General features: G+C 38.6%; 1 long non-coding RNA gene across 1 annotated transcript; it reads right to left on the bottom strand.

The window, feature by feature from the left end:
- Positions 1-363: 363 nt before the first annotated feature.
- On the bottom strand, positions 364-9,379 carry LOC132709718 (uncharacterized). Its single transcript, XR_009620722.2, has 2 exons — positions 9,294-9,379; positions 364-1,087 (listed from the first exon to the last, which is right to left on the bottom strand). It is a non-coding gene; the product is annotated as an uncharacterized LOC132709718 (long non-coding RNA).
- Positions 9,380-27,400: the final 18,021 nt, after the last annotated feature.

Below are 27,400 nucleotides of genomic sequence, written 5' to 3' on the forward strand. Positions count from 1 at the left end.
TTGGATACTGTAAGAGAAATTTCCAGTCCTCATTTATAGTCAGTTAAATGAAGGTGAAGGCCTTTGAATGATTTGAAACACTTCTTCCTGCATTTATCCCCAACTGGACTAAGTTGCTTTATATGAGATATGACTATGAACTGAACTCCTCCACCAGTTCTTGAATGTTTATATCTGCTCTCTCCTGGTTTCTTTCCCAGCCTTCCCATGGCTTCTCAGTTTTCCTTTTTGTGGACTTCAACTCCCAGAATTCCTCAGGCAATATGGCTATCTGGGGAATTCTGGGAGGTGAAGTCTACAGGTCTTAATAGAATAGAATAGAATAGAATAGAATAGAATAGAATAGAATAGAATAGAATAGAATAGAATTTATTTTTTTATTGGCCAAGGAATTTGTCTTGGTGCATACGCTCTCAGTGTACATAAAAGAAAAGATACATTCATAAAGAATCATAAACTACAACACTTAATGATAGTCATAGGGTACAAATAAGTAATCAGGAAACAATATCAATATAAATCGTAAGGAAACAAGCAACAAAGTTAAGTCATACAATCATAAGTGGAAGGAGATGGGTGATGGGAACGATGAGAAGATTAATAGTAGTGCAGACTTAGTAACTAGTTTGACAGTGTTGAAGGAATTATTTGTTTAGCAGAGTGATGGCGTCTGGGAAAAAACTGTTCTTGTGTCTAGCTGTTCTGGTATGCAGTGCTCTATAGCGTCGTTTTGAGGGTAGGAGTTGAAACAGTTTATGTCCAGGATGTGAGGGGTCTGTAAATATTTTCACAGCCCTCTTTTTGACTCGTGCAGTATACAGGTCCTCAATGGAAGGCAGGTTGGTAGCAATTGTAAAGTTTAAAGCAATTTAAAGTTGCCAGGGTTGAACAATCCTGCTTTAAATAGTAGTTTCAGTCTTGTATGTGCCATAAGCTTATCTGGCTTCTCATCAGTTGTAAATCCAGTGATAGAAGAGTGTTCAAATGACAAAAATGTGTTGCCAAAGAACTTGGCGACGTAAGCCACTGATGAACCAATAGGAGCCACAGTGGTATCACATGCATAATGGCCTCCAACTCGAAATTCCTATGCAGAGAGATAGCCTGTTACTTTTAGCTGCTTCTCCAAACAATAGTCAGTCATTATTAATCTGCAAAATGCTGTTTTAGGAATGGAAACACCTTCAGACTTCAAAGAAATCCCTGAAGTAAAATGCACTAATAGCTTTTGAAGTCTTTTTTTTTTTTATGCAGGAACCATATCCTTACATTTCATTAAAATGATTTCTAATATACAGCCCCAAAATAAGGAAGGGGGTGACAATCTCATCTTCAAAAGGACGCCTCAGAAACAGAAAGCCAAATGAGAGGTACCTGATAAAATTATCTGGTTAGAAAATACACTTCATGTATAGTAATTAAAAAATTGCCCATCTCATTTTTGCAGAGAAGTGAGAATATTTCAACCAATCTTCAAACCAATGTTTGAAGAGCCATATAAACCTTTAACTGAATAGCCTTTACTATTACTATTACTATTACTATTACTATTATTATTACTATTATTATTATTATTATTATTATTATTATTATTATTATTATTTAATCTTTAGTGAGATTCACAGCCTTTGAGGCTGGTTAATAGCTCAGCAGCTCGAGTCCTAACCAAGGACCTAGGAACTGTTAAGGTATCATCGGAGGAAGATATTATTATTATTATTATTATTATTATTATTATTATTATTATTGGCAGATACTAATTTTACTAGTATCACTAGATTACATAACAGTGAAGTTAAAATATGGCTGAAACTGTATTGCAATGTTTTGCATGCCTATGTATAGGTAGTCCTCGGGTTACAACCTTTCATTCAGTGACTACTCAAAGTTACAACAGCACTAAATGAAAGGTATTTATGATGAGTACTTGCCATTCCGGTCACTGCAACATCCCTGCAATCACATGACATGCAAAGTATATGAGGAAGCTGGCAGGAAAATGGAAATTACGATCACATGATGATGACAACCTGCACACTAAGTCCTTGGCTTACAATGGTAACCGAGACTGTCAGGATTGCTGTCACTAAGCAACAGGTTCATGTGAAATTACATTTTACAAACAGCTTCCCTTAGCAATGAAAATTCTGGCCCCAACTGCCACTGTAAAGCAAGAACTACCTGTATGTACACATCTCATACACTTTTAAGGCAAGCAATATTATCCAATGTACACAAAAGAATTGGGGACTAATATACCAAGGACATTAAATTCACTGTTTCTTATATTTTCTTTTCATCCTTCTCTCTCTCTCTCTCTCTCTCTCTCTCTCTCTCTCTCTCTCTCTCTCTCTCTCTCTCTCTCTCTCTCTCTCTCTCTCTCTCTGTCTCTCTCTCTCTGCCTCTTTGAGAAAGAAAATAATTTACTTTGGACTAGTAGCAGATTTATTTGATGTCAACGAACATATAAAACCTGTACTTTTTAAAACATTGTAATTCAAATAAAACCAGTATATTTCAATGTATATGTATAATTATGTTAATATTATTTTGTACATTTCACTTTTCACCCAAGAAGCGTCTTCAGTTCTGAATAGGGAGGGGGAGGGGAATAGAAGGATTTATATCCATGCAGTCATCTGGTCATTAGGACTCTCTCTGAGACTCTCAATTCTCAGAGAGAGAGTGCTATTGACCAGATGACTGCAAGAAATATAAATTCTTCTATTCCCCCGCCCTCCCCACCATTCAGAACTGAAGAGGCTTCTTGGTTGAAAAGTGAAATGTACAAAATAATATTAACATAATTATACAAATTATACAATACTCAAAAGCACTTGACGGTAGGACAAGAAGCAATGGGTGGAAACTAATCAAGGAGAGAAGCAACTTAGAACTAAGGAGAAATTTCCTGACAGTTAGAACAACTAATCAGTGGAACAACTTGCCTCCAGACATTGTGAATGCTCCAACACTGGACATTTTTAAGAAGATGTTGGATAACCATTTGTCTGCAATGATGTAGGGTTTCCTACCTAAGCAGGGGGTTGGACTAGAAAACCTCCAAGGTCCCTTCCAACTCTGTTATTCTATTCTATACGTATACATTGAAATATACTGGTTTTATTTGAATTGCAATGTTTTTAAAAGTACAGGTTTTATATCTTCATTGACATCAAATAAATCTTCTAGTACTACTACCATTCAGAACTGAGGAAGCTTCTTGGATGAGAATTGAAAAGTCTTCAAGGAAAAAAAACAAAGAAAAGTCCAATTGCCTTTTGAAAAAAGGACCTTTGTGACATCTTGTTTTTTAACTTGTTGTATGCTGTCCAGGTTCACTTGTTTGTGAGATGGGCAACTCTATAAATATAATAAATTAATAAAAATAAAAATGATCAAGTCTTAAATAATGCTAAGCAAAGATATCCTCCTGAATTTTTTTTTTTTACATTTCTCACTGAATTTTACAAAACAAAAATTACTTTCAGAGGCAAAAGATTGGAGAGAATGTATGAGTATGATGTTCTTACCTATTTGACTAACAGATGTTTGTGAAAGTCTTATTTTTTTCATTATATACTTTGGGAGTTGGTCTGTAGCTTTAAGTAATTTCCCAGGAATAATATTCTAAGGGATTCTTCCTAGACTTTTTCAGTAGCAGTGCTACTACCTCTTCTAAGGAAAATCTTTAAGCAACTGTAGAAATTTTCTTCCCCCCACCCCCAAGAAATTTGGAGAAACAATTAGGGCTATGGACACTCCAAAAATTATTCAGAAGAAATGCTTTGAATTTTCATGGGAGCACAACACCTCTCTGCAATTCATTAAAGCAGTTCACCCCCCCCCCCAGTTTTCTAAAAAACCTGATAGGGATGAATAAAGCAGTGGTGAAATTCATTTTTTTTTTACTACTGGTTCTGTGGGCGTAGCTTGGTGGGCTTGGTGGGTGTGGCTTGGTGGGCGTGCAGGGGAAGGATACTGCAAAATCTCCATTTCCACCCCACTCCTGGGGGAAGGATATTGCAAAATCTCCATTCCCAGCCCATTCTGGGGCCAGCCAGAGGTGGTATTTGCCAGTTCTCCGAACTACTCAAAATTTCCGCTACTGGTTCTCCGGAACCTGTCAGAATCTGCTGGATTTTATCCCTGGAATAAAGGATAGGTGCTGTACTCACATGAGGTTCAAAACACTTGGTGTAAGTAACTTTTTAAGCAAAGAAAGCTTGAGATACAATCCACTGAAGTCCCTTGTTTGATGAATTTCTCCCCAGCTTTCTTTCAAAATGTAATTGAAAGGTAATTGAAATAAGATATTCAAGGTATGTCAAGAAGCTATTCTGAAAATTTGGTGAACTATAGCACCAACATGGAGGAGACTTGATGGGACAAAAGTTTTACCATTCATGGTGAAAATTTGGTGATGATGATGGAAATCCATAGAACACTTAACAACTGAAAGAGAATTCTTATTTAATTAGCCCTTAATTTCGTCAAGTGAATTTTAGTATTATTGTGCCTGAATGAAGGAGAAAAATCTCCCTCATATCCCACCAGACATCTTCAACCGTCTTATACCTTCCCTTTTGACTGTATGTCATCCACAAACTTCTTATCTCACAACGAGGCTTAAATATTTTGGCATACTTTCTCTAATTCTTCTGGGAAAATCTTGTCATTACCTTTTTTTTTTTTTTTTTACCATGAACCATTTTTGAGAAACTTTTAAAAAGGTGGGATAGCAATATTTATCTGGCAATTTAATTAAATATTGAGTTGTAATTCAGCATAGTCCTGAATTTCAGTCGCTCCTTGTTATTGGAAAACTGCCTTATCAGTAATCAAAAAGGTGCTGGGCATATCTTTTAAATTTTTCTCTAGAGTGAATGAATGTTTGAATGTTTGAATGAAACAGAAGAGTCATGTGATATTTTGAAATGATGGATTCTATACCCCAAATGATTAGATTCTTCTTGGGGATTATATAGGGTGTTGGAAAGGACATTCCTGAAGGCCGCAGACATAATAAATGCATAAGAATTTAGGAATCAGATTACTTTATTTTTGTTTATGCATACTGATTTATACGTCAATCCATCTCACTGTAGGCAGACAACGGGAATTAAAGTGCAATATCGTGTAAGCACAATGCATCTAAAAAAATTCCCAGCTGAATACACAGAATGTGGTGCAATTTGTAATGTTCCCTCCCTTAGTTTTGCTCTACAAAGAAAAATGTTATGACTTTCGATTGGAAGTGATAATTATAGTAATCATTTTTGGCATGGATTGCAAATTGTATTCCACCTCTGTATTGTATTTGTGTGTATTTGTCTTTTTCTGTCTGTGTTTGTCTGTCTATATTTTATCTCTGTGGGTATACAGATTGTGTGTGTGTGTATGTGCGTGTATGTATATGTATATATATATATGTATATGTATGTATGTGTGTGTGTAAATATATATATATTTACATAGGAAAAACCCTGGCTGAAACAATAATGCACATATAGACCTACGAAAAAAGAACAGAATAAGTATTTGACCGTTACAGGGAGGAGTCATAAGATGAGGGTGTGGCTAACTGATGAAGACAAATAAGTCAGAAATAGCTCTATATTAGTCTCCCTTAAGTCTTACAACAGATAGCAAAATGCTGGTTAATGTCTGATAAAGCCTAGAAAATAGTGAATTGGGATTTAACTGGACTATGGCTATATAAACATCTTGATTTACGTAGGAAAAACCCTGGCTGAAACAATAATGCATATATATATATATATATATATATATATATATATATATATATATAGGTAGGTCTTTGGTTATTCGGGTCTTCTCCCACGTAAAATTGGAAGTGTCTTGGCGACGTTTCGACGAAGTCTCATTCGTCATCTTCAGGCTGGTGTTCTCGGCTTCGTGCTTCCAGGAGCAATGTGAGATCTCAGCTGTCTCTTCCTTTTAACTGCTAGTGGGGGTGTGAGCTGATTGGGTGGGGACTTGGCTGTGTTCTTATTGGGTGGAGGTGTGTTCTGATTGGTTAGGGGCTTGGCTGTGCTCTGATTGGATGGGGGGTTGGTTGTGCTCTGATTGGCTGGGGGTGTGTTCTGTTTGGGTGGGGGCTTGGTTGTGCTCAGCTTAGTCTGAGTTGCAGGGGGATTTGAGCTGGTGAGCTGCGTTGTTGTTGTTTGGCTTCGTGTTTGTGGCCGTGCGAGCTCTTCATGGTGGGTGTCAGTCTGCTTCATGTATGGATTGGAGGGGTTTAAAGTGGCTAATGATGCAGCTGCGGTCTGGCTTCTGGTCCTTGGTCGTGGCTCATTATCAGTGTGGGTTTGAGTCTGCTTTCTGCGTGGATGTGTGGTGGTGACATCCTGTGTGGCTCTCGTGAGTGTGGGTCTGGTGTCATTTGTCGTGTTAGGGACTCGTTTGTCAATAAGGGCGGGTTTCCAAATGGCTGGTAGGCGGGAGGTATCGTCTCGTTTGTTCATGCTGTGTGGGCCTTTTTCTATCTCGATGGCTTCTCTGATTATTCTGTTGTTAAAGTGTTCAGTTTTGGCGATAGTTCTGGTCTTTTTAAAGTCAATATCATGTCCTGTGGCTTTAAGGTGTTGGACCAGGGAAGAAGTTGGTTCCTCTTTTCTGACTGAGTTCTTGTGTTCTTCTATGCGTGCACTTATTCGTCTGTTGGTTTGTCCGATGTATGTAGTGGGGCAGGCGGTGCATGGGATTTCATATACTCCTTGATTTTCTAACTCAATTTTGTCTTTGGGGTTCCTTAGGATGGTGGATATTTTTCGGTTTGTGCAGAATGCTGTCTTGATGTTATGTTTGTGGAGGATTTTGCTTATTCTGTCTGTGGTGCCTTTTATGTATGAGAGGAGGGCTTTGCCATTTTCTTGTTCTCTGTCTTGGATTTTAGTGGGGGTTTCTTTTTGGATTAGGTTGGTGATCTTATTTCTTTGGAATCCATTGGATGTTAGTACGTTAGTAAGAGTGTGTAGTTCGGTTTTTAGGTGTTGTTCGTCAGCTAAGCGTTTTGTTCTGGAAATGAGTGTCTTGGCTACAGAGTTGATCTGGGCAGGGTGGTGGTGTGAGAGTGCGTGCAGATAGCGGTTTGTGTGTGTTTTCTTTTGGTAGATAGTGTGTCCTAGGGAGCCATTGGATTTTCTGTAGACTAAGACATCCAGGAAGGGAAGTTGGTTGTTCGCTTCTGTTTCCATGGTGAACTGTATTTTGGGGTGTAGGCTGTTGAGGTGTGTGAGGAAGTTGTCCAGTTTTTCTTTCCCATGAGGCCAGATTATGAAGGTGTCGTCCACATATCTGAGCCAGAGTTTGGGTTTATGATCAGATTTTTCTAGAGCTTGGGTTTCAAAGTATTCCATATAGAGGTTGGCAATGACAGGTGAGAGGGGTGATCCCATGGGTGCTCCTTCTGTTTGTTTGTATTTCTGTCCATTATAGATGAAGTATGTGTTGGATAGGCAGTGGTTGGTCAGATCTAAGATGTGCTTGGGGGGGTTATATTTGTTTTGGATAACTGTCAAGGCTTCTTTGATTGGTACTTAGGTGAAGAGGGATATGACATCGAAGCTCACGAGTAGGTCACTGGGCTGTAAGTTTTGTTGCTTTATGATGTCTATGAACTGGAATGAGTTTTTTACGTATGAGGTGATGGATTCTGCATAGGGCTGTAGTTGTTTGGCGAGAAATTTGGCTAGGTTTTGTAGAGGTGAGCCTATGGAGCTGACTATGGGTCTAAGTGGGGTTCCTTCTTTGTGTATCTTGGGGAGACCATAAAGCTTAGGGCATCTGGATGATTTCTCTCTGGGAATGATTCTTTGCTGAATCTCTTCGCTGATGGGGGAGGCTTTTATTTTGGATCTGGTGGTTTTTTCCAGGTAGGTGGTGGGGTCTGTGTTTAGGGGTTTGTATATGGAGTCTTGGAGTAGGTTGGTTAATTTGGTTTGGTAGTCAGATGTGTTCATAACCACCGTGGCATTGCCCTTGTCTGCTGGTAGGATTATTATGCTGGTGTCTTCTTTCAGGTTAAGTAGTGCTGTCTGTTCCTCTTTGGGTAAGTTACTTTTGGGTGGCTTGCTGGTGCAGAGGATGTTGGTGATTTCGAGTCTGATTCTGTTTGCGTCGTCGGGGTTGATTTTGGTCAGGCTGGTTTCAACTCCGCATATAATGGTTTCAGTGGGGATGCTTTTGGGAGCGACTGCAAAGTTGAATCCTTTGGAAAGGACATTGGTTTCGGCTTTGGTGAGGATCCTATCTGAGATGTTATGCACTGTTTGCTTCATGTGTGGCTGTGAGGGTGGAGGGGATTGTTTCTGGCGTTCTTGTAGTCTTCGGAGTTTGTTGGTGTGTGTGTCTGTCTTGAGGGTGGTCTGTGTTTCGGCTCTCCAGATGGCAAGTTGTTTGGATTTGTCCCAAAGTGCGGGGTGGATCTTGTTGCTGAGTTTGAGGTGAAGTGTGAGGAGATCCTTGTTGATTCGGTCTAGGAGGAATCTTTTTCTGTGGAGTTCATTTCTGATTAGGGCTAGTTCTGTTCTTTTCAGAATGCGTTTGGTGGCTGCAGAGTTGGAGTGGAATTTCAGTTGGAAGCCTGTGGGGATTAAATTTTGATCTCGAAAGTTGCGTAGGAATGCAAGGTCACATAAAATGGAAGCTCTTTGGACTTCGAGTTTTTCATAGGTCCTGGTCAGATGGTGGATTTCCTCCCCGTAGAGGTGCGATATTTGTTTTCTCAGGTTTTCGCGGGTGTTTGTATGTAGGTCTTTGGTTATTCGGGTCTTCTCCCACGTAAAATTGGAAGTGTCTTGGCGACGTTTCGACGAAGTCTCATTCGTCATCTTCAGGCTGGTGTTCTCGGCTTCGTGCTTCCAGGAGCAATGTGAGATCTCAGCTGTCTCTTCCTTTTAACTGCTAGTGGGGGTGTGAGCTGATTGGGTGGGGACTTGGCTGTGTTCTGATTGGGTGGAGGTGTGTTCTGATTGGTTAGGGGCTTGGCTGTGCTCTGATTGGATGGGGGTTGGTTGTGCTCTGATTGGCTGGGGGTATATATATATATGTATGTATGTATGTATGTATGTATGTATGTATGTGTATATATATATGTATGTGTATATATATATATATATATATATATATATATATATATATATATTCATACAGAAAAAAAGGAAATTGAAATTTCCTACTCTGGCTATTTTCTAGGCAAAAGCTAGCTCCATCCACATCATGTTATAAGAGCTGTTATAGTACACCATCATCTTCCTGTGCTTGTTTACCTGGTAGGTGAAAAGTTGTTTCTTGTAACAACTCATCCTTCACGCAATCGAGAATAAAAAGAAGCACACGCCGAAAATCCATCCGATATAGCTGCAGGCTGAAAGGAAAGTGGGTTTGGTGACCTTGATGTGTGTGCTGCAGTTGTTATGGCAACAAGAGAGTAAAAGCACTGTTGCTAAGGCACACACAAGTAAGGCAATTTCCCTCTCGCTTAATGGTCACTCTTCTGCAATAAGTTAATTTGGAATCTGCTGCAAGCAAAAACAAGAAAAGTCCATGAGTCAGCAAAATACATCTTGGAAACATTCAGAAAAGCCAATGCTGGGTGGATAATAGAGTTAAGCAGTAATCCAAAATAAACATTGTAAGGGCCAAAGTGTATTCAAACACAAATTTGGAAGATATAAAGAGAAAATGCAATAAAATAATAGAGTTGGAAGAGACTTGGAGGTTTTCTAGTCCAACCCCCTACAGAAGCAAGAGATCTTACAGCTTTTCCAACAAATGGCTGCCCACTTCTTAAAAACTTCCAATGTTGGAACATTCACAACTTCTGAAGGCAAGTTGTTCCACTGATTAATTGTTCTAACTGTTAGGAAAGTTCTCCTTAGTTCTAAGTTGCTTCTCTCCTTGATTTGTTCTCATCCATTCCTTTTTGTTCTGCCTTTAGGTGCTTTGGAGAATAGATTGACTCCCTCTTCTTTGTGGCAGAACCTCCTGAGATGTTGGAACTAATCTCTGAGCCATTCTTTGTTCCTCAACACATCCATACGAGTGGTGGGATTCAGCCAGTTCGCACCACTTTGGGAGAACCGGTTGTTAACTATCTGAGCAGTTTGGTGAGCTGGTTGTTGGAAGAAATCATTAGGGCAGAGAACCGGTTGTTAAATTATTTGAATCCCACCTCTGATCCATACTTCTGAAAAGAGACTACCTTCCTGATGGTCTTGATTATTCTGCTTCCAGCCACGCTATCCTAGTCAAGAAGTAAGGCAAAGAAGCCACACGATTTATTTCAGTGCAATGCTTTGTGGTTTCTCATGACACTTTTTAGCAACCTCAACTAATACTTTTAAACCCTCTTCTGGGGGTTTAAAGAACGTCTAAAGCTCATTTTAACCAGATGAAAAAGGGCCTACCATCCCTGTCCTAATTTTTTTTTTAAATTTGATTTATATGCCGCCCTTCTCCGGAGACTCAGGGAAGCTTACAATGCGTTAAGCAATAGCCTTCATACTTTTGTATATTTATACAAAGTCAGCTTATTGCCCCCACAAACTGGGTCCTCAATTTACCTACCTTAGAAAGGATGGAAGTCTGAGTCAACCTGAGTCTCCTTGGTGAGATTTGAACTTACAGTAATTGCAGACAGCTGGTGTTAATCACAATGCTTTCAGTCTGCTGAGCCACCAATATTCCTTTTTACTTACTCTTTTCATGTATTCAAGTTATGTTTATACTTTTACCTGTTATCTTATATATGCTTGACAAATAAACTTATGATTATGATTATGATCCTGATGCAGACACATCTTGTATAGCTGCAAACGGAAATGGACAGAAATTAGAGCCACGGCGGCACAGTGGTTAGAATGTAGTACTGCAGGCTACTTCTGCTGCCTGCCGGCTGCCTGCAATTTGGCAGTTCGAATCTCACCGGGCGCTGTGAAGCGGTATATAAGTCTAAATGCTAAATGCTATTGCTATTGATGCATCTTCTGGATTGCAAACTAACATTCATAATGTATGTTTTGATAAACATTATCATGGCACAAAGGGACTTCACATAGGCCTAACATATGCAGTTGGGACTGATGAATAAGCAAATTATTAGAAACTGCTCTCTAACTTGCCAACTATCAAACAACAACTGACTTTGATATTATGCCTCAAACCAGTGCTGGCACATTGTTACAACTTTGCATAAATTTGCAGCTGCAAACAAACGGACAGAAATTAGGCTCAGGTGAGGTGTTCATAATCTCATGTCCGGATCCTTTCCCATCTCATTTTGTGCTATATAACATTCAGTATATTGGCAAACAAGAACTGTATCAAACCTGGAGGACCCATAAGGTATCAAGTACAAATGAGAATAAATGCATGTAAATATATGAAGACGAAAATAGATACAATTTAGAGAGATATAACAAAAACGTCCCTCTTGTGGGCTCACAGGTAAAGGTAGCTGCCAGTGTGTAATTTTTCCATCAGTGATGCTTCTGGTTTATTTATCAATATATATCTAGCCCTTAATATTTACCACCAAGCTCAGCAATGGATCTCAAAGCAGGTCTAAACAAAGAAGAGACTTAGAGTTGTAAAGAAACTCAGTGCCAGCAGAAATAGGCTCCATGATGCAAACAAAAAGCATGTACAAAAAGGATCAAGATTCCTCCATGATTTAGGTTAGGAAATTTAATTCCTTTTGGATTAGAGTCATATAATTTCCCAAAGATGTTAGTTCTCATCTAACTGCTGTATTTTGTACTCCTGGTACAAAATTTTGGATTCTTCTGAATTGCAGCCTCCTGACCATGCATTCATGCCAAACATTTTCTTCCTTGAGAATTAAAGAAAAGCAGATGACTTTTGGATGGATTCTTCAGTATCCCCTAATCAGATGGTTTGGCTTGCTTACTTGTTTATTTATGGTTTTTTGTGTGTTTGCAATTGGGCTGACTTTTTCAGCGAGCTAAAACAAATTCTTCTGTGACCACAACTTAGGCTATTTTATATATTGGCTCTATTTTACAAAACCTCAGGGAAAAAAAGTCTTTGTTACTTTTACAGAATAAACAATCTATAATATTAAATAAGAAAAGCAATAGAAACCTACACTTGCTTTTTCTTTTGTCTGAATACTCCTTCTACTTCAAGAAAATGCTACATTTTCTACCCATAGGTTTAAAACCATGCCATTGTACTGAGTTGATTACAATATATTGATCTAGCATCAATTGTGCTGATTTTCTGATTATTCTTCCCTTTACAGTATAAACCAGACACGTGTCTCCAAATATCTTTCTAAGCTGGTAAAAAGAAGTTTGTTGCTGTCATTATTTCCAATATTTGCATATCTGAAAAAAGTATAACTGAAACTAGATTTTTAGTGCATATCGAGAAAAATAACTCCCTGGACTGTCTTTCCTCACAATAGTAGGAAGATATCCAACAATCCTTCCAAATCTTTCCTGAGACATTTTTTTTTAAAAAAATAGTAATACACAATTACCACCAGCTACTGTGAATAAGTCTTGCCCATTCATCTAGCCAAATGTGCTACTAAACATATTTGGAAATAATCTCCATGTCAGGTTTTCAACCAATGGCCTAATAAAATTAGGAGTCTCAAGCCACTTAGCAAGAAAAATTCAGTTGTTTATTAGGAGCGCCATGTTGGCACGACCTAGGTGAAGCCAGCTCTGACTTCACCCAGTTTGTGCCTTGCCTCTGAATCTGTTTCCCCCTCCCCCCAAAGTGTGTCACCAGTCACATTCCCCAACAAAGCAATTTCACAGGTCGTAGAAGTCATTCCCTCCAGCCCAGTGGTGAAATCCAAATTTTCTTACTATCGGTTCTGTGGGCATGGCTTGGTGGGCGTGATGTGGCTTGGTGGGTGTGGCTTGGAGGGCGTGGCAGAGGAAGGATATTGCAAAATCGCCATTCCCACCCCACTCCAGGGGAAGGATACTGCAAAATCTCCATTCCCACTTCATTCCAGGGGAAGGATACTACAAAATTCCCATTCCCACCCCACTCTGGGGCCAGCCAGAAGTGGTATTTGCCAGTTCTCCGAACTGCTCAAAATTTCTGCTACCAGTTCTCCAGAACCTTTCAGAACCTGCTGGATTTCACCCCTGCTCCAGCCATTGTAGGTCTCCGTGGAGGTGGCCTTGACTTCGGCTGGCTAGGCTGTGTTTTGTTTTGACTGAAGTGTAGATTCCTTGGTGCAGCTGCGAGGCGCGATTTTCCATCACCCAGCCTAGGCAACTCAGGAACAGGTCAGGAAAGCTTCATGAGTTGACACTCCGCTCCACTTAGATCAGCTCAATATGGCTCAATAAAGTTACTATTCTGGGTTAAATATTTTCCAGAAGAATCTATGCCATGATTCAGTTGAGGTGGTTGTATCCGAACTTCACTCGTAACATTATGGGCATAAATTATGTTTAGGGATGGTACCTTTAATCTTCCTGATTTAATCTTCCTAATTATAGGTTAAATGGTACAATAAATGTACCTAAGATTTGGTTGTTTAAAGATAATGTGTTTCTAATGCTCATAATGTATCTGGAGCTCTCAAAAGGTTCGGAAAAGTAGACGAAGGGGCACCAATCAAGAGCACAAGCAGTTATGTGAAGATTGTCCTGGTGTCATCATTCAGTTACAAGTCAAATGCACGGCTGGGAAAGCTAATCTAGAATTTCTAGTAAGGTTGTATTTTAATGAGCATGATCATCTCTCAGACAACAAAACAATGTTTCCTGAAATGTAAACAGTCCATACCAGCTGGAATAAGGCATCACAGACTTGAATTGCTTAAAATTCTCCAGTCTCAGTTGAGGCTGCAGACTCCAGTTATACGGCTTTTTGCTAATCTATATTTCATGCTGGCATTAAAAAGAAAATGATGACAAGAGTGCTGGTTCTATTTGGTTGCTGAAAACGAGGCAATACATCTCCGCAGTAATAGCAACTAATATTTCTCTATAAAGTTAATAAAGCCAGCTTTCAATAACAAAAAAAAAAGCAAGCAGCAGAACGTATAAGAGAGAATAGACTTTTTCTATAATACAAATACAGAATATCCTGAGATGCACATAACCCTTAATCATGCAAAGGGCACCCTATTTTATGGAAAGAAGATTTTAGGTGAGATAGCTGTTGATAGCATATACTGTAAGATATAGGCAATCCTTGACTTGTGACCTTAATTGAGCCCACAAATTTGGTCCTAATTTATGGCAATCATAAAGCCAATTTTACAACCTTTTTTTGCAGCTGTTAGTCATTTAGTGAACCCATTGTTCACTATGGGTGGTTTTTTAAGAAAACCAGAAATAAAGGGCCAGTTTTTGGCAAAAACCTTGTAAACTGCAGTCACATGATTGTGGAATGCTCCAAACAGTAAATGTGGATTGATTGCTGTGTGCCAAGATGCAATCATATGACTGTGTGAGGAGAGGTGGACAGACAACGGAACTCTGAATCTGAATCCTAAGTCCCTTTTTGGGGATCTGTTGTAACTTTGAATAGTTGTTAAATGACCTGTTATAATTCAAGGATTATCCTGCCCTTGGATGGGACAAATTTACATGGTGTCAGCAGATCACAAGACTTTAATGGCAAAAACCAAATAGTCAATGTCACAATGCCTTGCTTTTTTGGTGGAACCCTACCACATAGCAAGGAAGAATAACTAAACATGGTATTATAGGACTAGTTCAAAGGTGTCAAACACTAGGCCCGGGGTCTGGATCCAGCCTATAGGGTGCTTAGATCTGGCCCATGGGGCTGCCTTGGAAACAGCAAAGAACCAGCCCGCGGTTCCTCTGCCAGCAAAAACTGAGTTCCATTTTCACTGGCAGAAGGTTGCAGGAGGCCGTCACAGCCGAAAATGGAGTTTGCGACGGCCACGGATGGCCCTGCTGAGTTCTGTTTTCACTGGCAGAGGGTTGCAGGACACCATCGCAGCTAAAAACAGAGGTTGCGAGGACTGCAGGCAGCCCTCCCGAATTCTGTTTTTGCTGGCAGAGCACTTGGGCCACCACAGACGCACCAACACGAGTGAAGGCAAGCTGGCCACGCCCACCCTGGCCCCCTGAAGTCAAACACAACCCTTATGCGGCCCTCAATGAAATCGAGTTTGACACCCCTGGACTAGTAAAACCAAAACCTAACTAGACCATTGCTGTAAATACTGCATCTGCAATGGTAAGTTTGTAAATTAGCCTTCCTTAACCTTGTACTCTCAAGAAACTTTGAATTTCAACTCCTTCAATAATTCCCAGGCAATGTAGACATGGTCCATACTCACTGGGTATTATAGGAATTGTAGTTCTGTCACCTGTGAAAAGGTATTGGGGCGAGAAAGCTTTTGTTGTTGTAGTAAATGTGCATATTATATGTAGTAAATGTGCTTTTCCACTCACAGGATAGTTGAGGTGGCTAAAATAAAATATCTCCTTGGATCTTTAAATGGGTTTGTCAGATGTAAATGCCTTATTCTCCAATGTGTAAATAATGTATATATGGAACATCAGAGGTTAACTTATTCTTTGGACTTTAATGTATTCATAACTTACCACTCCCATTCCTAGCTCCACCCCTTGTATATATAAGGAGCCACCCTCACCATTCTCGTCGCTTCTACCTTGAATATTCAGTGAATATAGAATGCCTATCATAATTAAAAAGAAATATATTTAAAGCTTTAACTTCTATTATCTTTATTGAGTCTGATCCTGAAAATATTGCAACAAGCTGGTAGCAGAGGATGGTTAATTGACTCAATAAGTAATTAAAAATGTCCAAGAAAGATAGGCCCAACACCAGGGCCTACAGCAAAGAAATAGAAACTGATCAAGAGATGATCAACGAATCCACCAATGCGATTTCGAGAGAATCCGAAGAATACACCACTGAAGAAGAAGAACTAATGAGTGAAAATAATGACCAGAAAGAAATCGAAATAGAAAATAACGAACTCAGGTCAGAGATATTAAAGATACTAAAAAGCCAAAAGAATGATGAAAGTCTCATCGCGGACCTCCAGGAGATGCTGAAGAACAGCGGAGCAGCGAGAGAGAAAAACGTCATTAAAGAAAAACCCAAAGATCAAAAAATCGTAAGTGAGATGACTACTGAGAAAATAGTTGTTAAAAAGAAAAGATGTGATCCCGCGCGAAATTTTGAATGGCAGCCATCTTGGTTTCAACGAACTTCAAAAGAGAATGGAGCAGAGCCAATCAAAACGCTCAGTTCAAAATTTCTGGCGCGAAAAACACTATCAGACGAAGAAAGTGAGAAAGAAGTCTCAAACTCTTCAGATGATCCAAAATCAGAAAGTGAAGACGATTTAACAAAATCTCAAGTAAAATCAGCAATGAAAACGCTTTTTGCTGCTTTTGGGCCAAGACTGAAAATTACCAAGACATCTACGAAGAAGCAAGAAATCAAACCGGCGACTCAAGACCTGCACGCTCCCATCCTGACTTCGAAAGCGACGACGCCCGAGCCCAGAGAGCCATGCCGATTTCGCCCTACACCACAGACAAAATCGAATACCAACGCACACAAAAAGAAGAAAAGAACCGTCACCACCACCAGAACCCCAAAAACCGAGCCAGAGACCGACTCATCTGAGGAGGAGCGGATCGAGAGAGCTGAAAGGGAGAGAACCTTCCACGACGCCACCAAAGAAGAAATGAGCAACGCGCATGTGCGAAACTACGTAGACGACCCAGAAGGACTTGAACTGGCCAGAGAACCGCGCAGACTCATTGCAAGCATCCCAATGCCGTTCTGTAATTTCCTGCACTTGAGAGATCACGGACTGCCCCAGGTTGTAAGTAATGGACAGAATAATGTAGGTAACTTACCCAGTGACTTCCCAAAACTTAGAATTGATGGCATTAATTTACAAGAGTGGTATCAACAGCTTCAGGTTATTTTCATGAAAGAAAATTTACTATTCTTTATAACTAGCCCTCCAAGAAGACCTTGGACTTTAAAAATAGATTGTTTACATCATAGAGCATTTTTCATAATAATATCTAGCGTGTCTCCTGCAATGTATCATAGCATCAAACCAAACCTAACTGTATCAGAAATAATTCAATGCATGTTTAATCTATTTCACAGCGATAGCGTAGCTACAACCACAAGAATGTCTAAGGATTTCTTTTCCTCTAGAGTAAAACCAGGGGTTTCTATAAGTGAGCATTTGATAAATCTAAACAAAATAAGAGCTGAGCTACAATTGAGGGGGGAAGTGATTTCAGATCAAACAATGAAAAGTGTTATTATCAATTCACTTGATCCATCATGGGATAGCTTTATGTCACACTTAGATACCATTAATTTGGGATATTTATCCATAGAAAGTCTATCTAACAAATTGATAGCAGAAGACAATTCAAGAAAAAATCGATCCAGTAACCAAACAGACCACAAACCTTTTAGGAAAGTAGTCTTTCAAGATAAACATAATGAGGCCTTTAGATGCTACAATTGTGGATCCAGGGAACATAGTAGAAGAGACTGCCCCAAAGTCTCAAGAGAGAGACATAGACCAGAATATAGGAGCAAATATAATTACAGACAATCTTCCACAGATAGACACAAATATAGAAGCCCACCAAATTACAAAGAAGGTAGAGGGGGTAGAGAAAATTCAAAAGAGAGGAAATCTGGGTCACTGAATGGGCTAAATAAACAAGACAGCACCAGAACACAGCAGGATGAGAATAACAATTGGCTTATTGATTCTGGTGCAACAAATCACACCACCAACAACAAAAGTATATTATCTTCATTTATAGAAGATAAGTTTGTGATAAAGGTAGCTAATCAAGAAAAGGTTCAAGTACTAGGCAAAGGAAATGTGACCTTGCCTGGTCTAGGGAAAATAGAGGGGGTATTATTAATCCCAGAAATACCTCACAACATACTAAGTGCCATAAAATTAAGCAGAGAATCTGATATCAATATAGTTTTCTCAAAGGGGAAAGCAACTATAGAAAAGAACAAAACAAATGTAGGTACTGTAATGATAAAAGGAGGTCTACCCTATCTGATAACTAAAGAAAGATGTTTACATAACATTGATTCAAATATGGAAGATTGTATTGAAGCAGATGATGAAAATGTCAGTAACAGTGACAATGATGAGTGTAGAATAACTCATGATCACAAAAATACATACAAGGAAAAGAAACCAAAAATAGGTAAACCAATTCATGATGAGTGTGCTCACATCTTACACAGGAAGTTAGGACATGCAAGCTTTCCTGTAGTACAAAAAATGACTGAACACGCAGAAGGTGTCAAAATAAAAAATTGTGAAAATTATTTGGAATGCTCAGTATGTAAGTCCACCAAACTAAAAACCAGTCCCAGACCAAAAAAATCTAACAGATCAACTAACAATATTTTTGATTTGGTACATATGGACTTAGTTGGTCCATTAAGTCCCTCAATTACCTATAGAAAATGTTACTTCCTAACTATAGTGGATGACTACAGCCGATATGGTTTTGTTTACACATTAAAGCACAAGGATGAAACATTTCAGAAATTTAAGGAATTCTACAAACGTATAGAAACACAACATAATATCAGAATAAAGCAAATTATGACAGATAGGGGATGTGAGTTCATGTCTAAAGAATTCTCCCAATGGTTAAAGGATAGAGGAATGTTACATTTCACGTCCAATCCTTTTTCTGCATTTCAAAATGGAGTTGCAGAGAGGAAAAATTCCACACTACAAACCATGATTAGGTGCACATTAGAGGATGCTGGTTTAGGCAAACAATTTTGGTCAGAGGCATTACATTATTCGAATTACACTCAAAATAGAACCTGGTCCAGTATTGTGAATAAGACACCATATGAGGTGATGTACAATAGAAAACCCAAATTATCACACATGCACATATTTGGAGTCACTGCAGACGTACACATACCTAAACAATTGAGGAGAAAGGGAGAAAACGTATCCAGGAGATTAAGATTCATGGGATACGAAACTGGAACCAAAGGGTACAGATTTATTGATAGTAATAACAAATTTATAGTATCCAGAACAGCTGTGTTCCATGAACAGGCCAATTGGTCAAAATTGCACCTTAATGAAATATTTCCTAATAAATGTAAAGATACGATATCTTGCGAGGAAGGAACAACAGAAAATCAAAATATTAACAAAAGTAAGAACAAAACCAAAACTTGGACTAATAGTCAGCATAAAATAAAGACAGACACATTAACAAAAAAGGAAGCTAGATATTTGCATGATAACCATAGCAAGCCTGAAAGAACTATTAGAAACAATAGAAACCAAATACCAAATAAATACAAAGATTACATAATGCATATGAATGGAGAACAAATAACACCTAATACATATGAAGAAGTATTGAAACTTCCACATGAAGAAAGAGAAAAATGGGAACTAGCTATGGAAAAAGAGATGGAAAGTTTACAAGGATTAAATGTATTCACACCTGCGATCGCACCTAAGGATAAAACAATTATAGGTACCAGGTGGATTTATAAAATTAAGAACTTAGAAGGAGGCAATACCTTATACAAGGCTAGACTAGTTGCACAAGGCTATGCACAAAAATATCCAGAAGACTATACTGATACATATTCACCCACAGTGAGAACTGAGAGTGTCAAAACAGCCCTTGTAGTAGCATCTGCACTCAATCTGGACGTATTCCAATATGACATACAGACCGCATACTTACATGCAAAATTAGATAAGGAAATATATGTAAGAGCACCACACAGTCAATACACTAATAAGAACGAAATTTGGTTATTAAATAAGAGTCTGTACGGATTAAAGCAATCCGGCAAAAGATGGTACGATTGCTTGGTAAAAGTACTTAAGACCATGGATTTCAACGCCACCACTGCTGATAACTGTTTCTTTGTAAAAAAGAGTAATGATCATATTGAATTTGTATTAATTTACGTGGACGATATTTTATACATTGGAAAGCATAAAGAGAGCAGGGAAATCTTTGTAAATAAGTTAAATGAACACTTCTCACTGAAATCTCTGGGTAAAGTGAATAAATACCTTGGTGTGCAAATTAACAAAACTAAAAGGGGATTCAAACTTACACAGAAAGATAAAATCATCGAACTCCTAAACAAATGTAACTTAAATAATGCTAAAACCTGTGACACCCCTATGCAAACTGATTTTCTTAGAAACACTGATGAATCTTCCCCTGAGTTTAAAGACAACACATTTTACAGATCAGTTATAGGTTCACTCCTTTATATATCTAATTGGACTAGGCCAGATATTGCATTACCTCTCAATCTATTGTCAAGATATGTTAGTAAACCAACCTTGTATCATTGGGAAGCTGTCAAAAGAATTCTAAGATATCTGAAGGGTACATTAGATTTTTGTTTAATGTTGGAACCCAATAATGACAGAGAACCAAAAATTACTTGTTATGCTGATGCAGATTGGGCTGGTGATACATCATGCAGAAAGAGTACTTCTGGTTATGTTTTTCTATTGAATGATTGTCCAGTTTACTGGTATACTGGTAAACAAGAACTAGTAGCCACTTCTACTACAGAAGCGGAATATGTTTGTTTGTCCAAAGCTGCAAATAACCTTGTATGGTTCAATGATCTGATCACTGATGTTTGGAAGAAACCCACCTTACCATTTATTATGCATGAAGACAATAAAGCGGCCATTGAAATATCCAGATCCGATGCAATTGGACAAAGGTCCAGGCATATTGATATAAAGTTTAAGCATGTGAGACAACTGTCTCAAGACGGATTCATTAAAGCAATACATTGCGATACTTCTGAACAATTAGCTGACATATTAACAAAACCCTTACCTTCTAAACAACACAAATATTTAACTTCTAAATTATATGTATTATATTGTCCTGAATCAGAATGTAATTGGTGTTGTGTAACGAACCGGCATTTAGAGGGGGATTTGTCAGATGTAAATGCCTTATTCTCCAATGTGTAAATAATGTATATATGGAACATCAGAGGTTAACTTATTCTTTGGACTTTAATGTATTCATAACTTACCACTCCCATTCCTAGCTCCACCCCTTGTATATATAAGGAGCCACCCTCACCATTCTCGTCGCTTCTACCTTGAATATTCAGTGAATATAGAATGCCTATCATAATTAAAAAGAAATATATTTAAAGCTTTAACTTCTATTATCTTTATTGAGTCTGATCCTGAAAATATTGCAACAGGGTTTAACCATTTTTGCCCACTTTTTTTAACAAAAAGGAAAGTTATGACACTTGGAAGCTAATCACAACATAACCCAAAGATAATTAAGTCCAACTGTCTATACAGAGGGCAAAACATTTTTTTTTTGCCTATCCTCTGTAACTATAACTCAGAATACTTGAATTAGGAATTCAGTATTTCACGTTTGGTTGATGGCCATTCTGCATTGAGGGAGTATTTGGGTCAAAACCAACCCAACCCAACAACTATCTCAGGACATAGAGATAACAAAAATAAATAGAAAACGAAGAGCTGAGAAATAGTATAGTCCTCCTAAAACCCTCTTAAATTTTTAACTTGCAGAATAATGGGTCATCCCAGTATCTATGGCACAAAGATATCCTGTTAATCATTTATAAAGGATATTCTCATGACAAATGCTTTGTTTCATCACAAGAGTATTGTAGGTAAAGCTTTAAAAAAATCTCTAGCTGTTCTGGTGGCAAAATGGTTTTTTCCCTTGTCCTAATAGAAATAGCACTAGCACCTAGACTTTTATACCGCTTTACAGTGCTTTTACAGCCCTCTCTAAGCGGTTTACAGAGTCAGCATTATTGCTCCCAACAATCTGGGTCCTCATTTTACCCACCTCTGAAAGATGGAACGCTAAGTCAACCTTGAGCCTGATGGGATTTGAACTGCCAAATTGCAGGCAGCCAGCGGTCAGTAGAAGTAGCCTGCAGTACTGCACTCTAACCACTGCGCCACCGAGGCTTTTATGCAAATAATGCCACGTGAACAATCTACAGAGCCTCTAAGCAATGTTGATGACTTGGTTATGGCTCTTAGCAGGACTTTTCTCTGTGTCCACCATATCTCTGACTGCTAAGAGCTGCTTGGAAACCCGGTCGGAAAAGAAGCCTCTCACTCTGCTTCTTTTGTCATCTCTACCAGACCTTGTAAAAGGCATCACGCCCAGTGGAGTGTCAAGAGAAGTATAAAAATATTGAAAGTACCAGACTTATCTCTACAACAATTAAATTGTCAATATTAAGAATGTAGTTGGAAAAACCTTCCAACTATTTTATACCTTGTTTTGGAGCATATTCGCAAAATCCTGAACAGACAAACGTATTTCAGCCAGCTAAAATGAGACAGCACGGTGACCATCTGCACTTCTTAAAGCAAAGAATTCCGTGACAGGGGAACATCCCTGAAAAAAAATATTCTGTCAAGTTACAAGTGTGGATCATGCCCAAAGGGTGAGACTGGGAACATGCATAGAATGACATTGGCACAAATGATTAGGTCAGACTACTTTAAATGTATGATTGGGACATGGTGGCTCAGTGGCTAAGATGCTAAGCTTGTCGATCGAAAGGTCGGCAGTTCAGTGGTTCGAATCCCTAGTGCCACGTAACGGGGTGAGCTCCCGTTACTTGTCCCAGCTTCTGCCAACCTAGCTGCTTGAAAGCACGTAAAAAATGCAAGTAGAAAAAATAGGGATCACCTTTGGTGGGAAGGTAACAGCGTTCTGTGCGCCTTTGGCATTTAGTCATGCCGGCCACATGACCACGGAGATGTCTTTGGACAGCACTGGCTCTTTGGCTTTGAAACGGAGATGAGCACTGCCTCCTAGAGTTGGGAACGGCTAGCATATATGTGCGAGGGGAACTTTTACCTTTACCTTACTTTAAATATGTTGTGCTCTCAGTCTTGCTTTGATGACCTGAATATTTTGTCTCAGGATTTACTGCTGATCCTCTGAGCCTTTACCTTCAGATAGAGATACAGACTGGTTTGCCTTGCCCTCCCTACTGACCCTGGCTATCTCTTTGCTGCAGACTTTCCGGAAAGTACCCTGTGCTAGATTCTCAATCTCTGACCGTTTGACCCTAATTTTTGCCTTCCTGGACAGGACAATTTTAAGGTCTCATTTAGTTATCCAATTTAAAATAAGAGCAACTGCATCTTGAACTTCCTGTTCATCTTGAGGGTCATCCATGTGGAACATACTGCATAATTAAAGCGCCTTTTTATACGAGTTCATACTATCTTCATTCAGTAATTTGTGAAGGTCCTGAACAATTCAAGTGAGTTTCTAAGCTAGCAACCTGTTCTCTGGAGGACTGGAAATGGGGATTTCTCTTACCATCTCATTTTTTTAAAAAAAATATGAACTACATTTGCCTTTGTTGAAGGCGATGAATTAATTGTGAAACAATCTCCCAACTGCAGTAGGTTGGACCTGTTTAGATCATCTCTTCTTTTGAAAGTTCACAAATGCTGAGGTCTTTGCATTACAGATACTTGAGAGATGCTGTTTAAATAGCTGATTGCTTTTATGCTGCCATTATGTGTACTTTTTGTGTTTGTTATTCTTTTTAAAAATTTAATATTTTCATTATATTTTATTCATGACACATGATGTCTTTTGATGGCTTCAGTAAGTACTTGGGTTATAAATCCATAATACATAAATTCATTGCAAGAAGACAGAAGTAGATCTCTGCTACCTAACTTTTCTTGCAGATACATCCTTGATCTCCAACGGATGGTGCATTCTGCTGGCCTTAAATAGATAGAAGGCTAAACAGGATGTTTTTGAAAGTGTCTCTTGAACAAGGAGTCAGTTAATGAAAGTAAATCCCAATTGCTTTGCATCAGTACCAAACCAAGTAACTACTTAATAACTTCACTATTAAAGGTAGTGTTAGGAAAACATTGTCTGAGCCCAAAATCATGGTCATAAGTCAGTTATAGTTGATAAGTGGGTCACATCCACTTAATGATCACACTCAATTTTATGACTATTTTTGAGGTAGTCATTAAGCAAATGTCATTAAGTGGATCATTGTTTCTTATTGGGCATTTTTGTTGGAAACTGGGAGTAAACGTTGGTTTCCAGCAAAAAACTTGCCAATTGGCAAGTGTCCAAAATACACTCACATGATTGCAAGGGAGTTCCCGGCCGTTGGAAGGTCAAATCTGGGCCGCAAGTACCTTTTTCAGGATGTGTTATAGCTTCAAATGGTTACTAATCTACTGGTCATAAGTTGAGGACTATCTCTCCTATTAATACTCCTATTAAATATAGGATCAATAGATTTGGGAATTGATTAGCCCAAAGAATCCAGTGGAATTCTTTCCATCTTACTTCCAACTTTCTTTAAAACAAAATCAGCACCAATGAGGTAACTCAGTGGTGAAATTCAAAAATTTTCCCTACCGGTTCTGTGGGCATGGCTTGGTGGGCATGTGACCAGATGGGCGTGGCTTGGTGGTCATATGACCGAGTGAAGGTGGCTGCACAACTGACTCACACACAATGTAAAAGCAGCTGGACTTTACACAAAATGGCCCCTGCAACAAGCAGGAACTTCACGGAGTCACAGAGAGCTCAAAAACCAACTATCACACTTTACACAAAAATAACACAAAAGCTACACAACTGACTCACACACAATGCAAGAGCAGCTGGACTTCACACAAAATGGCTCCTGCAACAAGCAGGAACCTCACAGGCAATCAAGCACAGCTGATTTTCTCACAGCTGATTGGTAGTAAAAAAAAAAAAGTAAAAAAAATTCCAACATTGCTCAGTACAGTTGATTGTCGCACAGCTGATCTTCGGGACTTTTTTTTTTTTTTACTTTTTAAAGCATTTGGGTGAATAGGTAGTAAAAAAGTGCTTTAAAAAGTAAAAACAAAAGTTCCAACCATCACGTGGCACAGCTGATTGTCGTACTTTTTTAAACATTTTTTTTACTACTGGTTCGGGCGAACAGTAGCAATTATTACTACTGGTTCACCTGAATTGGCCCGAACCAGTAGTATTTCACCCCTGAGGGTGAAATGAATACACTGATTGAAACAAAAGGAATCAATTTCCAACCCTTCCCTGGGAACTCCAATAAAAATATGATAGAATGATCACCCTGTGATGGCAAACATAATTTATATTTATCGCAAGTGCCTTTCAAACATTCTACTGAAAGCAAATAATTAAGACAGAGAATCCTCTTAGCATAGACTTCACACTGACAGAGTGGTTAGGACAGAGAAAACCTTTAGTTTGTTTCCAAAATGACATTAATAGCTCTTGTTCATTGGCTTCAGTCTTTAGCCATTAGTCAAACACAGAGGTCAGCATTAGGCAAATGCATGGTCCTTGACATGCAGTGGCAAATTAGCAGATTAGCAGAATTGCAAATTAGCAAATCTATTCCTGTCCCCTTTGACACATCTTCATAAACTCCTTGTCATTCATTGCAGTGGGGGCTGTTCTTTCTACTACCTACACTCAAAATGTCCTTGGGTTGCTTCCTTCCAGTCCTTGCTGTCTGGTGCGCTAGTGCTTCCTGAGCAAATACTGCATGTAAAATAACCAATATTTCTCTTCTTCTTCTTCTGTTGACTCTTATTCCTCCTTTCCCATCCTTGGCTTTTCTCCCCTCTTCTGATTCTGGCCTTTTCCTAATTCTGCTCCTTGTTATAACTCTGAACTTCCCTTCTGTCTATGTCACTTTTCTTCTAGTATTCTATTCTCTGGCCTCCACCAAATGTGTCTTTCAGCATTTTTTGATCTTCTCTAATATTCTCTCTTGCTGTCCTCCACTGAACTTCTTCTTGGTCTTGCCCTGATCCATCACCCTGCCTTTGACTCTTGTAGCTGCTTCCAAGTCATTACTCCTTCACTATATACTGGTCCCTGCCACCAGCCCAATCACACCATTCATGTGCCTCCAACCTCTGATACTGCTTTCCCTCTCTAATGTGGTTTCTGGCCTTGATCTATCCCTTCCTCCTTTTCTTCTTGGGATATCTGCTTTCTATCTTGCTCTCTCTCTCCCTTCCTTTTTCCTAAGGTTTTTTTTTTTGACATGCCTTAGTTTCTCCTAAGGTTCAGTCCCTCCCACTCTGTCTAACTTTAATTCTCCAACCTTTAAACAAGTGGAGATCTCCTCAATTTCTAATCTGCTTTGCTTTGCAACCCCATTCTAGCTTTTTATACTGCTCAGCTATGATGTAAAAAAAAAAAAAGCAAACTTCCCGCTTATTACTATAACCATGTTGCTTGTATCTTTCAATTATATTGTTTTTATTTGTTTCCTAGTACGATTTGATTGCTTATTAGTAACCTTGACTATCACTAAGTGTTGTATCTTTTTATTCTTGATGAATGTATTTTATTCTCTTTATGTACACTGAGAGCATATACACCTAAGACAAATTCCTTGTGTATCCAATCACACTTGGCCAATAAAGAATTCTATTCTATTCTAAAAGAGGAGAGTTGCATTCAATCTGGTGAAAGAGAATTTTCTATGGAATTTAAGAGAAAGAAAATTTCAGGACATTTTAATGGATGGGAAGAGTAGTATCCAAGCTTTAGGTGTGATATCTTGCCTTTCAATCTATGGTAATCAGTAGCCTCCTGGTTTTCTTTTTTTTTTTTTGAAAATTTTTTTTTATTTACTTTTAAAACATAAAACAACATCTTTTTGGAGCAAGAGTTTGGCCCAGTATAACATAGGTATAAATTCCCAATTTCATCGATTAACATCTTAAGACAAACAAAAAATAACAAAAATAACAACAACAAAAAAAAACCCCAAATCTAAACCCAATTTTTATCATCCAATCTAACATCTTATTCTAACATTTAAGTTTTTATTATGTAGTCACCCTAACTCTTAAAGTTCAAATTCAAACAGCACTGTATAGTATTCATTTATCATTTTAAACCAGTGGTTCTCAACCTGTGGGTTGGGACCCCTTTGGGGGGTCGAACAACCCTTTCACAGGGGTCGCCTAAGACCATTGGAAAACATATATTTTCAATGGTTTTAGGAATAATTTTATGGTTGGGGGTCACCACAACATGAGGAACTGTATTGAAGGGTCTCGACATTAGGAAAGTTGAGACCCACTGTTTTAAACAATCAGTATTTCATGTATTTTCTGTACTTCAAAGACCCAAATCAAATCAATGTTTCTTTTAGAACACATCTAATAACCAATATAAAATATTTCATTCCTCTCTGAAAAACATTTTAAAGTCAATATCCATTCTTCAAAAGTATCTCCTTCATTCCTCCTAGGTTTATTTTTAGCTGGATTGCAGCTTAG

The sequence above is a fragment of the Pantherophis guttatus genome, chromosome 2 (genome assembly GCF_059756535.1).
Source record: "Pantherophis guttatus breed Tessera chromosome 2, ASM5975653v1, whole genome shotgun sequence".
In the NCBI taxonomy this organism is placed as follows: domain Eukaryota; kingdom Metazoa; phylum Chordata; class Lepidosauria; order Squamata; family Colubridae; genus Pantherophis; species Pantherophis guttatus.